This window comes from Corythoichthys intestinalis, chromosome 18 (genome assembly GCF_030265065.1).
Source record: "Corythoichthys intestinalis isolate RoL2023-P3 chromosome 18, ASM3026506v1, whole genome shotgun sequence".
In the NCBI taxonomy this organism is placed as follows: domain Eukaryota; kingdom Metazoa; phylum Chordata; class Actinopteri; order Syngnathiformes; family Syngnathidae; genus Corythoichthys; species Corythoichthys intestinalis.
The window spans coordinates 39,276,358-39,288,664 of record NC_080412.1 but is presented as its reverse complement, the minus strand read 5'-3'; positions in this window follow the sequence as shown (position 1 = coordinate 39,288,664).

Here is a 12,307-nt window from a genome sequence, read left to right as displayed (position 1 = left end):
ATCATTGTCCAAAGAATCGATAATGTATTATACCATCATGAAAAATTTGCCACCTCTCAAAAAGGTTCCTGGACCCCTCCCACCACCCCATAAATACATTTCTAGATCCGCCCCTGTTGATAATTTTTCTCAGTCAAAAGACAGTGGCATGTCATATTCAGCTCTCCAAGTCATGTCACGTACTTGGGAAAATGTCACTGGTTGAAATGTATCATATCAATGAGCCTTCATTGCTCAGATACTGTAAGACTTTTACAACATGGAGTTTGGAATAATGCACTGTGGTAATCCTTGAAGACTTTTAACACGCCAATTTTTCACACGTCTATTGATAAAACATATGTCACAATGCCGTGTTTTGACATTTTTCTTCCAGCCAACACGGGGATGCTCGGCTCGGACCGGGATGCGGGTGCCGACGAGCTGCGGCGAATTGATGAGCGAGACAAAAAGCAGGTGAGGATAGCGAGGAAAAAAAACCAGTGATGAATGAGTAGAGACTTGATTAAGGAGGTGTGCTGTGGGACGGCTGTGAAATGGCCTGAAAAGGGCGAAAAATGGTAAGAGGAGATGAATGGCTGTCACTGACGTGCAATAGGTGGTTATCGATAAAGCATAAATAATGATGAAAGCCTGCTAATGGGGACAATATGGATAACAGTAAAAATGAAAGCACAAGAGCAAAGCTCAAACGTTCCTCCGAAGTAAGGACAACAGTGAAATAGAAATAAAATGTTTTACCACGAGAACGTCTTCATCACCCTTTGTTTTACTCTACGCTTCTTTTTCATGACCTTTTTTTCACTTGTCACTTTCGATCAGTTCAACACTATATTGTGGAGCAGTGTATTATGAGTGCCATTATTGGCATTACTGTAACTGCCTCCTCACTGATAACTGTAATCAATTACATCTCCTGGTGTCATGAAGTACTAGAGCAGATTTTCTGTATACTATTATAAAGGGTTGTGCAAAATATTAGGGATGTACCGAAAGCAAAAACAGCCAAAAACTTGAAAACCGAAAAGCCCAAAAATACACATTCCTATAATTATTTTTTAACTTAATTAAAAAAAAAAAAAGTATCTTACTTCATTATTTTCCGATTTCTGCCCTTTGCCTTGGCATTGGTTATACCAGTGCTTCTCAATTATTTTCTGTTACGCCCCCCCAAGGAAGACGTAAATGTTACGCGCCCCCCCAAACTCTGCTGCCACTGTAAATGGTATCATTTGTCTATAATAGTACTATTATAAGTACACCTCTGCCTCACATTGTATCTTTTTTTTTCTATTAGAGAAAATAACAGAGATCAACTTATAAAGTATAACTTTATTAACATTGTTTTGTTTGTAACAGAGAACACTTAACGCGAATCAATTTGCCTGAATTAAAAAAAAAAAAAAAAAAGTCACATCCAAACTGCAAAAATACACTCAAGATAAATTTTTGACCATTTAAGACTGAAAAATAAAATCAGTAAATAATAACAAATTCAAACTGATTAGAAACATGAACTCATGAGGACAATATGCCAAAAAAAAATTGACCGAAAAAACAAAACTGAATAGAAGAAAATAAATAAATAAATAATGTGTCTTTGGACAGAAGGACAGTTTTTATTTTCGCTGCTCGCTGCTCACAGTATCACCTCCAGTTTGTAATGGTGTGGGGTTATTTTGCACTGAGCATGCTAACTGTGCTCACTGGTTTACTGTTATAACACTGACAAAGCGGGACGATTGTTGGCAGTATTCGGCACGTTTTAGCTGAAAAACAACCAAGCGGCTTATCAATGAGATTGGGGTCTAATGTCTTTAAGTGGCGTCTTAATTGATTTGGCTCCAGGCTGTCCGCTATAATCATTTTTAGACACAGTAAATAGTGGTCTTTCCTCATCTACCACTGTATTAAATGTCAAAGCCAAAAGGCAAACGGCCCGAAAAAAGCGCATTCTCGGCAGCCGAGGGAGAACTGTAGGTGAGGGCGGTCGTCGTGACGATCCCAAGCCAAAAATAGCACTTCTCGGGCGGACATGTGAGAACCGGAGAAGCCGGCCGGAAAACGGCTTTCGAAAACGGCGCACAGCTCTTCATGAGTCTCTTCCGTGTGCTCTTGCTTACTTCAAAAATACTGCGCGCACTTTGAAAATGAGAGCACCACTGCCACCCACTGAGTGGATGTGCAAGTACACTTTATTCGAGCACGGCAAAAAAAAGCATGTTCCCCGAGGTCACATGCGCCACCTCTGGGGGGGTGCGCCCCACTATTTGAGAAGTACTGGGTTATACAAACCCGAAGGCTTGAGAAATTTAGTTTGAAAGGTGCCGATTCTGAAACCCCATGAGAGGGTGCAGTGGCGATTCTAGGATTTTTCTGGAGCAGGGGCCAAGAAGACCCGTGTAACCCTCAAGGGCCAAGTGTCGCTGCCATCTTTGTTCAGTGTTTATCCATCTATGTATACACAACTCCAGTTAACTCATTCACTCCCAGCCATTTTCACCAGTGCAACCCCTTTCGCTCCCAGCCGTTTTACTGGATTTTGACTGATTTTGCAATGCCCACAGAAAATTCTGTTCTATTGCTATATAAACATGGAACACACCAAAAGAAAGATTGGACTCTCTTCTTTCAGCAGGAAAAAAGTTAGTTCATATCTTTTTCCATTCTTTAGAAATCAGCATTAGAAAATAGCTTAGTTTGAGCAATTTTCCAATTTCTGATGAAAAAACAGAGAAATTAAACTTTTTGTGAAAGCATACATTTCAAACATAATTTTGACTTTAACACAGCTATTTTTTTCTTTAGTTACATCCCAAACATCTGAATAATGTTTTCCTTGTACAAAATAAGATAAACAACAAGACAAATAGAGCTTTTGATAGCAAAATAACAATTTATTTACACATAACTAACTGAGAGATGACGCTGTTGTGGCAGTGACAGCGGGGTAAATTTTTCCCTCATCGCCGCCTGTCTCTGCTCGGCGAGCAGCACGGACTCAACGGCATCGTCCGCTGCACTGGTGGTCCCGGTTGTTCTGCTCGGTCGTCCAACGCCTGGCATCCTGGGCGTCCTCCTGGTTGTTCTGCTTTGTCGTCCGCCGCCTGGCATCCTGGACGTCCATTCGGTCATCTTCTGCCGGTGTAGGTGCACTATCCTATTCCCCTCACTATCCACTCGCGGGGGCCTGTGCTTGTCAGTGACGTTCCTTATTCTCGCTATATGATTATACAACTTTAACATTTGTTAATAATACGCTCTGTGTGTAGTATCATCCATCGCTTTTCCTTTTTAAATAGGCACTTTTAAGCGAACACAAGAAGTAACAAAACTACTGAAATGCAAAGAAAATTGTTTTGGTTACACACATACAAAAATTGATTTTCATTCAAAATTGTATTGTAAATGTATTTCAATGATTTGGAAAATAAAACTAAAACAGCTACAGTATAACCCCAACTTCTATCTCCTAATTTTTATTTTCCCTCATTTCCTCACATACTGAAGATAATGTAAACATTTACTTTTTGCTGTGTTTTTTAAACATAAGATATAAGTAACATATACAGTGCCTTGCAAAAGTATTCAACCTCTTGAATCTTGCAAACTTTCGCCACATTTCAGGCTTCAAACATAAAGATATGAAAATCAATTTTTTTTGTCACGAATCAACAAGTGGGACACAATCGTGAAGTGGAACAACATTTATTGGATAATTTAAACTTTTTTAACAAATAAAAAACTGAAAAGTGGGGCGTGCAATATTATTCGGCCCCTTTACTTTCAGTGCAGCAAACTCACTCCAGAAGTTCAGTGAGGATCTCTGAATGATCCAATGTTGTCCTAAATGACCGATGATGATAAATAGAATCCACCTGTGTGTAATCAAGTCTCCGTATAAATGCACCTGCTCTGTGATAGTCTCAGGGTTCTGTTTAAAGTGCAGAGAGCATTATGAAAACCAAGGAACACACCAGGCAGGTCCGAGATACTGTTGTGGAGAAGTTTAAAGCCGGATTTGGATACAAAAAGATTTCCCAAGCTTTAAACATCTCAAGGAGCACTGTGCAAGCCATCATATTGAAATGGAAGGAGCATCAGACCACTGCAAATCTACCAAGACCCGGCCGTCCTTCCAAACTTTCTTCTCAAACAAGGAGAAAACTGATCAGAGATGCAGCCAAGAGGCCCATGATCACTCTGGATGAACTGCAGAGATCTACAGCTGAGGTGGGAGAGTCTGTCCATAGGACAACAATCAGTCGTACACTGCACAAATCTGGCCTTTATGGAAGAGTGGCAAGAAGAAAGCCATTTCTCAAAGATATCCATAAAAAGTCCTGTTTAAAGTTTGCCACAAGCCACCTGGGAGACACACCAAACATGTGGAAGAAGGTGCTCTGGTCAGATGAAACCAAAATTGAACTTTTTGGCCACAATGCAAAACGATATGTTTGGCATAAAAGCAACACAGCTCATCACCCTGAACACACCATCCCCACTGTCAAACATGGTGGTGGCAGCATCATGGTTTGGGCCTGTTTTTCTTCAGCAGGGACAGGGAAGATGGTTAAAATTGACGGGAAGATGGATGCAGCCAAATACAGGAACATTCTGGAAGAAAGCCTGTTGGTATCTGCACAAGATCTGAGACTGGGACGGAGATTTATCTTCCAACAGGACAATGATCCAAAACATAAAGCCAAATCTATAATGGAATGGTTAAAAAATAAACGTATCCAGGTGTTAGAATGGCCAAGTCAAAGTCCAGACCTAAATCCAATCGAGAATCTGTGGAAACAGCTGAAGACTGCTGTTCACAAACACTCTCCATCCAACCTCACTGAGCTCGAGCTGTTTTGCAAGGAAGAATGGGCAAGAATGTCAGTCTCTCGATGTGCAAAACTGATAGAAACATACCCCAAGCGACTTGCAGCTGTAATTGGAGCAAAAGGTGGCGCTACAAAGTATTAACGCAAGGGGGCCGAATAATATTGCACGCCCCACTTTACAGTTTTTTATTTGTTAAAAAAGTTTAAATTATCCAATAAATTTTGTTCCACTTCACGATTGTGTCCCACTTGTTGTTGATTCTTGACAAAAAATAAAATTTTTATATCTTTATGTTTGAAGCCTGAAATGTGGCGAAAGGTTGCAAGGTTCAAGGGGGCCGAATACTTTTGCAAGGCACTGTACATTAAGAAAAATAAGTACAAATGACTTATATTATGCAGAGTGAAATGGAATATGTATTTTGAAGATCGTGCAAATATTGACTTTTTTAAATCATAAGGAAACGAATAAGTAGCCAACATAAATGAATAAGTATAATCCAAAGTGCACATTGACAGCTAAGATGTTCTAAACCTCCCCAACAGAGCAAATAAAACTAAATATGATTGATAAACCTCCTTAACTCTTTCCTTGCTGTTAAAGATTTGATCCGTTTTCTTTTGCATTGCCCCCTTTTTTTTTTATTTTAATTTTAATTTTTTGGCTGTTTAAGAAAACATGCACATTTGAACCAATCAGAGCTAACTATCTCTGGTGATCACATGTCAGTATGTCAGCCAACTGAACAGATAAATGAGCCCAGGTGTTTTGCTTTGCTGCGTGCATTCGCACATTGACGTGACTCGTCATCGTCAGACTCAGATAACTACAGCAGCCGGGGAAACCTCCATGCCGTCCGTGGAATAAAATAAATATCGGTGGAAACGGATTACGCTACACAAGCACTTTATTATGCTTGTTGTTAAAACACTTGTGTATGTAAATCTGATGTTGGTAGACTGTTTTCTTCTTGGATCTGAAATGCATGCTTTGTACATATTTTTTAAACATAGCATTTTGACAGTTGCCGTCATATTTTCGGAATCAAACCACCTTACACCGGAACTGCGTTCCTGACCGTTCTGGCCCACTTTCACCCCTGCCTAAAACTGACGTCGATATTATCCGATATCATTTTAAAATCTTTTCTCGGCCGATATTATCGGCTAACCGATAATGTTAAAATGTTGTTTAAAAGCTGATATAATGGAAAAAGCAGGCACTAAATCAAGAATTATCACTGCCCACTCAAAATGGTTTAGTAGTAAAACATGTGCATTCAGTATCAACTAAGTTTGCAATCTGAAGTTTCCCAATAATAGCAATAACAATATGACACTTTCAAATAATGCAGAAAAAGAACATTAAATGTTAACACTATTATGTTGTAACAGCCATTTGTCAGAGTAAACGTTGTTTATGTTCTGCTTTTAAAGTAAACTACTTCATCAGTGATAATGACGGTGCAATTATTTGGGCCGATTTACAATGATTATCTTATTTGTTCTCTGTATGAATTTACAAGTCAAGCCAACTTTAAACAAAGTGAAAGTGCTCACTGCGCGCGAGCGTGTATGTGCGTGCGTGGCAATTCCCAGCTGTCTTTTTTTGTGCAGGATTGACTCTATTGTGTGCTACTTTGCCGGTCATGCTTGAAATAACCTGAGCTAAGCTGCCTTGCTGTAAATTGATAGGGGACCACAGGAGAGGTTTACTCAAAATTTGTACAAGGAAAAACAACAATCGTTCTCATGTTTCGCCTAATTTCCCAAAATGAACTGGGACCACAAAAACTAACACGCTCTCGTCGGGCTTGTGGATTCTGACAGTACATTTAACAAAACACGCAAATATAACACAGTGTTACTGGGAACAATATCAAACGTATTTGTGTGATATTTTCCGACGATTCAGCTCCTTTGTTGAATTTTCCTATTAAAACAACGGGTACATGTCAACATTTCATTCAAACGTTTCAAATGAACACAACTGGTTCTTTGGCTGCGACTATGATACAACTGAGAAAAATAATATTTCAATCTGTGTTTACTGTATATTGTTTAATTGGCTCCATTTTCATCAACAAAACCACACAAAATAGCTTTCATCCAGTGCAATATTTAAATGACTATGATTTAGGGATAGGAACCTCAGGATAACTTACGAACGATTTGCGATACAACATAACGATGATCTCATGATTTGGCAAGACAACAATTATAACATTGAAACTAGGGCTGTCAAACGATTAAAATTTTTAATCGAGTTAATTACAGCTTAAAAAGTAATTAATCGTAATTAATCGCAATTTATCGCAATTCAAACCATCTATAAAATATGCCATATTTTTCTGTAAATTATATATAATGTAAAATAATTTGTCGGAATGGAAAGATAAGACACAAGATGGATATATACATTCAACATACGGTAAATAAGGACTGTAGTGGGCATTTCACTCTACTGTCATTTAAATCTGTCTATGCTGTCCTCACTCCGAAGCATCTACTTTAGAGCTGAAACAAATATTTGAGCAACTCGAGTAACTCGAGTTTAAAAACTGATTTGAGTAATTTTATTCACCTCGAGAATTCGTTTATTTTGACAGCTCTAAGCATCACATTTTGCTCGGACTACTTTTATTGCGGGACAACAGTCGATTACTCGATTACTAAAATATTCGATAGCTGCAGCCCTAGTCTACTTTTTCCGAAGCTAGACAACTGGTGAACGACGCCTTAATAATCAGACTTTTTCCTTTTTCATCTGATTTATTAATAAAATGGCCTCAAACCACTGTCCTCTTTAGACCGTAGTGAAACTACAAAAAAAAGGTACACAAGCATTGCATTAGCAACAACGTTAGCTTAGCACGCTATACAGGTTCACTAAACATAAACAAAAAGCGTCTCATACAAAAAATATAACATTTCGCTTACTAACATAATATGTACATTCTTTACAACAACCATACTTACGGACAAATCTTGTCCAAAGATCATATCAGCACAACATTACAACGTAAGCGTCAGCCCGAGACGTCATGCAGCCATATTGAACTGGCAAGAAAGCAATAAACCATGTCGCAAAGCGACCACAAGAGTTCGCTGTTAGACAGCACAAAAAACCTTGCTGTAAAACTTACCAAAAGGCAGAATACTGTCTGAGCGGGACATGTGCGTTAATTGCGTCAAATATTTTAACGTGATTAATTAAAAAAATTAATTACCGCGCATTAACGCGATAATTTTGACAGCCCTAATTGAAACATTGAAATTATTCTAGGAAATTCTTCAAAACAACGAATAAACAGAAAAACAAGCTATTTTCATCCTTCTGCTATGAAGTTTATCACTAGTAGGTATCCAATCCGTTTGAACTGGGAGGGTAGCATCCACCCATCCACTTCAAACGGAGTGGAGATCTATGGCCGTCAGTGACAGCCAATGTCAGTTGATTTTGGGGAATTCACGTCACTTCCTCTTGATTTTGGGTTACTGAATAGGAAGTGACTTAAGAATGTCCCCGAATGAATAGGAGATGACTCAAAATAAACAGGACTGAAGGGAACAGTATCCTTTCTGGTATTTACTGTTTGACTGTATTACTCTAACACACCTAATATAATCAATACGGGAACAATATCTTTTGTCATATTTACTGTTTGAGTGTTTGTATGACTCTTAACAGAGTCAATAAAAAAAAAAAATAGTGCTGGCAATAAGTATTGGCACCCCTGCGATTCTGTCAGATAATGCTCAATTTCTCCCAGAAAATGATTGCAATTACAAATGCTTTGATAGTAATATCTTCATTTATTTTTCTTGCAATGAAAAAACACAAAAGAGAATAGAAAAAAAATTAAATCGTTATTATTTTACTCGGGCTGTCAAAATTATCGCGTTAACGGGCGGTAATTAATTTTTAAAATTTATCATGGTAAAATATTTGACGCATTTAACGCACATGCCCCGCTCAAACAGATTAAAATGACAGTCATATCCACATGTTACTTTTTGTTTTTGGTGTTTTGTCGCCCTCTGCCGGCGCTTGGGTGCGACTGATTTTATGGGTTTCAGCACCATGAGCATTGTGTAATTATTGACATCAACAATGTCGAGCTACGAGTTTATTTTTTGTTTGAAATGTTACAAATTTCATTAAAACGACAACATTAAGAGGGGTTTTAATATAAAATATCTATAACTTGTACTAGCATTTATCTTTTAAGAACTACAAGTCTTTCTATCCATGGATCGCTTTAACAGAATGTTACTAATGTTAATGCCATCTTGTTGATTTTTAGCTATAATAAACAAATACAGTACTTATGTACAGTATAATGAATGTATTTATCCATCTTGTGTCTTATCTTTCCATTCCAACAATAATTTACAGTTAAATATGGCATATTTTATAGATGGTTTGAATTGCCATTAATTACGATTAATTAATTTTTAAGCTGTGATTAACTCGATTAAAATTTTTAATCGTTTGACAGCCCTACATTTTACACAAAACTACAAAAATGGGCCGGACGAAAGTATTGGCACCCTTTGAACAATCATGTGATGCTTCTCTAATTTGTGTAATTAACAGCCCCTGTCACTTACCTGTTGCGCATAACAGGTGGTGGCAATTACTAAATCACACTTGCAGCCAGTCAAAATGGATTAAAGTTCACTCAACCTCTGTCTTATGTCCTTGTCTGTACCACATTGAGCATGGAAAAAAGAAAAATGACCAAAAGAACTGTCTGAGGACTTGAGAAGCAAAATTGTGAGGAAGCATGGGCAATCTCAAGGCTACCAGTCCATCTCCAAAGACCTGAATGTTCCTGTGTCTACCGTGCGCAGTGTCATCAATAAGTGTAAAGCCCATGGCACTGCGGCTAACCTCCCTTGATGTGGATGGAAAAGAAAAATTGACGAGACATTTCAAAGAAAGATTGTGTAGATGGTGGATAAAGAACCTCGACTAACATCCAAAAAAGTTCACGCTGTCCTGCAGTCCGAGGGTAAAACAGTGTCAACCCGTACTATCCGTCGCCGTGTGAATGAAAAGGGACTCTATGGTAGGATACCCAGGAAGACCCCACTTCTAACCCAGAGACACAAAAAAGCCAGGCTGGAGTTTGACAAAACTTATCTGAGAAGGTCAAAAATGTTTTGAAAGAATGTTCTCTGGTCAGGGGAGACAAAAGTAGAGCTTTTTGGGAAAAGGCATCAACATAGACTGTACAGGGGAAAAAAACGAGGCCCACAAAGAAAAGAACACGGTCCCCACAGTCAAACATGGCGGAGGTTCTCTGATGTTTTGGGGTTGCTTTGCTACCTCTGGCACTGCACTGCTTGACCGTGTGCATGGCATTCTGAAGTCTGAAGACTACCAACACCTTTTGCAGCATAATGTAGGGCCCAGTGTGAGAAAGCTGGGTGTCCCTCAGAGGTCATGGGTCTTCCAGCAGGACAATGACGCAAAACACACTTCAAAAGCACTAGAAAGTGGTTTGAGAGAAAGCACTGGAGATTTCTAAAGTGGCCAGCAATGAGTCCAGACCTGAATCTCACAGAACACCTGTGGAGAGATCTGAAAATGGCAGTTTGGAGAAGGCACCCTTCAAATCTCCTGGAGCAGTTAGCCAAAGAAGAATGGTCTAAAATTCCAGCAAAGCATGGTAAAAAAAACTCATTGATGGATACTGGAAGTGGTTGTTCTCAGTTATTTTGTCTAAAGGTTGTTGTTGTGCTACCAAGTATTAAGCTGAGGGTGCCAATTTTTGCAGTTTTGTGTAAAATGATCATGATTTTTTTTTTTTTTTTCATTCTCTTTTGTGATTTTTCATTGCAAGCAAAATAAATGAAGATATTACTACCAAAGCATTTGTACTTGCAATCATTTTCTGGGAGAAATTGAGCCTTATCTGACAGAATTGCAGGGGTGCCAATACTTTTGGCCAGCACTGTATAATTATAGTTTAAGAAAAACAAGCAGAATATATATGATATTATGAACAGTTGGACTTGAAATGATTAGAATTTGCAGCGCCTAGACAACGGGCAGATAAAGGCAGAACAGACACAGGACGCCTTCTGACCACGGAAGCCCATCGCGCCTGTCATGCAGCTGACTGAGTAAGATTGATGATGGCAAGCAGTTGATAGGCAAGACATCTACATCTGCACCACCAAATCCCGCAATCAGCTCTTCTGGACAGTCCAGAACAAATGGCGGGACATCTTGTCTTGCCACAAGAAACATCTGATATGGAGGAACCCGCGACCAAGAAGTGAACCCTCTGAGGATGGCAAAATCCTCAACTCTCGTAATGCCTGAATTCTCCCGTCCAATCTAGAAACAGACAACAATCCTAAACAACGCCCAAACACACCCTTCTTCTTGACCACAGCCGCATCACCAGAGGCCCGTTGAAATTGCACTAGCGCAGTTCGTCTAGTAGACATCCAATCCATTTGTGTCGGACGTGTGTGGCTGTCAGTGGCAGCTAATGCAGTGAGTTAATTTGGGGGCAATTAACATCTTTTCCTTTTGATTTTCGGGCATTTACAAGTCACGTTCTGTTGATTTTGGGTTACTGAGATGAAACTGACTTAAGAATGTCCCCAAATGAAAAGGATTTCACTCAAAATCAACAGGAAGTGTCTTGTAAATGGCTGTGAATGCTCTGGTTTCAGTGCCATTGACGGCGCGAAACACCCAATCCAAAATGAATTAGATGTCAAGCGCCGTCAATGGCGGCCAGTGAGCTAACGTAGACTCTCTATTCTAATAGAACAATTTGCTTGTAACTTGCCGATCCTTTTTTTTTTTTTAAACAGTTACAAATTTCAACAGTTTTTCTCAATTGATTTAGTACGTTTCTCTGCTCAGACATTGTATCACTAGTGCACATCAAAAAGCAGTTTCTCATTTCTTTGAACAAGTTTTAGATGTTTTCGTAAATCCATGCCAATGATTTGTACAATTCTCTGCTGTTTCCTACATTATCAGCTGCATCTGTCATGATGGTCGAAATGGATGATCATGGGTCTCTATTGAATTGTCTCTCGACCCACAACATTTAGTCATTAGTTCATTGCATGAGTCTTTACCAGTGTTGGGAGTAACGCCGTCATAAATAACGCCGTTACATAACAGCGATATTTTTTCAGTAACGGGGTAATCTAACCAATGACTTTTTCCACCGTTACAACGCTGTTACCGTTACTGACGGTCAAAAGTGGTGCGTTACTTTCTCTGAATAAATTGAAGAAACTACCAGCCGTGTCGAGTCGACTCTCTGCTCCAAGACTTGGGGTGCGTTCAGGTTCGAGAATAGCGCACGTACTTCTGACTCCAAGCTGTTTGTCCCTGCTCATTCAATTAGACAATGCTTTCCAAAGTTTGGTAACGTTTCTGTATTTGCTACACCTGATGCTAGCCTCGTTCCCATCTCCCACTGTCAGCCAGC